Raw genomic sequence first — 3679 nt, 5'->3', positions numbered from 1 at the left:
TAAACTTAAATATCTCAATGAGGTATTCTATGATCTATTATTTGGTTAACACTTAGAGTTCTTCAATTTCTGGACAGTAAACTAAATGGATTTTTGAAAAACTAAATAGGTCACGAAGAAATTGGTTTAGCGGCTGTTGGTCTCTTTTGTTCTTCTGAGTCTTTTTTTACCATGAGCTGATCCCATTGCGTAGTTGAACCTTCGATGGGAGGAGGCTCTGAATTCAGACTGGAGGGGCCCCCAGTTTGGAATGTAGGTGTCGAAGAATGGAACCGAGGTTATGGGAGTAAGTGGAGTTGGGCAGGCTACTCTCTAGAGCTTCATCGATAGATAGATAGATAGAATGGCAAAAGACACAAAGAAAGTGTCTTCTTCATAACCGAATTCATTCTGAACTTCATTGCCTCCGTTTAAAATTGGAAAGGATTTGAATCCTGTGGCTTGAGCGTGTGGTGGCGACGATGTCAACACATTGACACCGGACGCGCCACCAACATCATCGGACACGTCAGGCATGCAGACTCATCATCGACATCAACCAAATAACCACCAGACTTCAGACGTGCCACCACCACCTCCCGAGACGTCCAACATCATGACACGTCGTCAACGACAGATCCAGAACTGCCCTTTGACGTGACATGATTACACTTCTCCCACATTTTATTTTTTACGCAATTCCCATATTTTCTCTTTCCTCCAAGGCCTATATGAATGCCAATGTTGTAAGAAACACGTGGCAAAGATTATTTCAAGAATTCAGTTTTCTTCTTGGAAAAGCTTGCCCTAACCCTAGCCTTGCTGGACATTCACCACCGATACCACTATCGCCGCCGCCGTCGACGAAGAAGTCCTCACCCTTCTCCAGAATCACCCCCACTCCTGGCCGCCCGTGCTCTCTAGTCACCCTGCCTCCGGAACCGCCGCATGCACAGACGCCCCCACACGCAGTGCGTCGACCACCAGTGCCCACCAGCCTCGCCCACTAGCCCTGCGTGTGCGCAGCCTGGCCGCCCCCGCACGCCTCACGCCTGGCCACCCGCTCACGCCACGCGCCCAGCTGCTCGCGCACGCCGCGCACCCAGTCTCTTGGGCTTCCAGACGCCCTCAAAGCTACTTGCCGCGGCCCTCAGTTGGATCTGCGACATCCTGTCGAAGAGCACATCAATCGTCCTACCAACGATGCGTCGTGAATTTCCCGCATCCTCGTCACGCACCCCTGGTGCAGAGACACCCCACCGCCAGGGCCACGCAATGTCCAAATTGTTGAGCCTCATTACGACCAGAATTCCCCGCAGCCTCAACACGCACTCCGGTGCCGAGGTACGCCTGAACTCTTTGGTGTCGTGTGTTCTTCATCCATTATTCTTTGAGAATTCGTCCACCGTCGTTGGATTTTCTTTAAGCTTCTTTGAATTTCCACGAATAGTGGATTAGGCCTTTCGTGAGTTTCCCGGCGAACGCAAATTTGAAGTATTAGATTTGGTGCTTAGGCATCGTCACGGTGGTTGAAGACAGTACTCCCGCCCTCGACAAGGAAAGGGGCTGCACCACCATTATTTCATCGGATTTAAGTTTACGAAACCGATCGTGTGGATTTGTGGTCTGGTTTATCCCTCCGATCCTACACCCTATTAGCATCCAAAACCTGTCGTCCTCACTTCCCATCTCCTCGGTCATTTTGCATCCATCATCTAGCTATCCTACATCAGCGTGCCCTAGACAAATTGGGTGAGCGACGAGGTTACGAAGTTATTAGCATCACCTTCCCTTCTGTTACAAGCATTTTGACAGGCGGATGAAGATGTGAACCTGGCTCTAATACCAAGACGTTGTAAAGGATCAAAGACCAGCATTTTTGGTTATAAGCCATGGTCCGTGAAGTTCCTTTCAGAAGACCCTCTCTGTTCATGATCCTAGAAAGGATCGATTTCGCATTGAACTCTATAAACCCTTCTCCCGAGAACAACTTTTGTTCATTTCTTTACTTCTGATAAATGATTTACTTTACTTTTCATCGTTGATTTCTTTTTTGTTTCTTTTCTTTGACTTCTTTGTTGGATAACGTTGATTAACACTACACGCCTTATCCGTGTTCTTGCAGAACCTTTCTTTTATTTCTTTAATCCTATCGTCTTCTGAATCTTCATCTTCATTATCCGCTACGCGCTGCGCGCCTTCATTTACTTTGCTCCGCCGCTTCTGCTCCCTCGCGCCTTCTGCATTTTAATCTAGCTTCGTAACATGAATCTGAATTGACTTTGTAACATGAAGATGAAGATGAATTGACTCCGTAACCCGCTCGTAAGCCCCTTCGGATAACCTCAGAATTTGAAAAGTGCAAAAAGATTCAAGGTTTCAAAAGTTCCGACGGAGGAATGCGATCTCAGGTAAGAATGGAGGAGGGCTTTAGGCATTGACATGGCCTCGAGAGGGCCAATGCGCCTTTGTCCCCCCATAGGGACACGATCTCACAACTGGCACGGTAGCGGGGTTTGGACTTTTCCTTGTCTAGAATGCGGGCCACTAGTCCCTACAGGGGACACGCTTTTACCCCATCTAAAAGAAGGGTTTTTCCAGTACCGACTTGGGATAGCAATCTTTTTTTGCCCCGGCCTCCTGACCCGAAGGTTATCTGAAAGATAAGTATTCCCAAGGTGCTGAACTATGCTTCCAGAAAGGTTTAAGTCTCCTAATCGATGGTTTGAAAGGCTCCTTCATTTATGTGAAAAATAACATAACCTTACTAACAACTTACACTTTTGTTCTTCAAGAATCACTATTCTTTCTATGCAAAGATTGGTTCATTCTGTGACTGTTCTTGACCAACCATGGTAACTAATGGATTATCATGCGGGTTTCAAAAGTCAATTCGGGATTTTGGTTCCGAAGTTCTTGGAAAACCTGCAAGAACAAAAGCAAAGTGGTCAATCAAATTTCAAATGTAGATGAAAACGGGCTAAGCATAGCCAAAGCTCGGGTTGGAACTTCTTCAGGAATGGGTGCAGCAGTTTTTAGCTCGAAGTACCAAGCATCAGGATGCATCCGGACGACTTGATGATGGAAGCTTGTCGTGGTGTTCTATCATGCTCTAAAGTGCAGGTTCTGCAAGAACCGGGCTATGCCCACTTTCCCACTATCCGAACCTCCTAGAGTATGTCTCAAATTAGAGGTTTTGTTAATAAGGTCACTCTTCACTTATGTAAACATAACCTCCAAGGGCGCATGGCACATATGGAATAAGGCGTTTTTTACGAATGATCGTCGGACTTCGATGATTGCATTTTTTGAGCGTTGATGGAAGCGAATGCTGTCTAGGAGAAGACTCTAAATCCTGGAGGGAACAGGAAACCCCACGGGTGGATGGTCTATGGCCAGATACTGACTGAGACTGATTCGGCCACGATCTACAAGGAGATGGTTCTGAAAGAACTTCGATCCGCCGGGTTTCTTCTCCAGTGGAATGGCAAGATGGGAGTCATTGTTTGGGGATTAAATACAAGGAAGAAGCTTTCTATTACCGTACAAATAAAACAATAGTCACCCAAGCAGCCGAAGCTATAGGTGACTGGAAGTTAATCCAGCGTGATCCGGCTGCCCTTTTCCTTCACCCATTTTTATCTTTCATCCGTTCAGAGCTTTTCATTTATCTCTTTTTATTGACTTCTTTTCTTCTTTT

Source organism: Wolffia australiana, chromosome 14 (assembly GCF_029677425.1).
Source record: "Wolffia australiana isolate 7733 chromosome 14, ASM2967742v1".
Classification (NCBI taxonomy): Eukaryota; Viridiplantae; Streptophyta; class Magnoliopsida; order Alismatales; family Araceae; genus Wolffia; species Wolffia australiana.
This window is presented reverse-complemented; position numbering follows the sequence as displayed.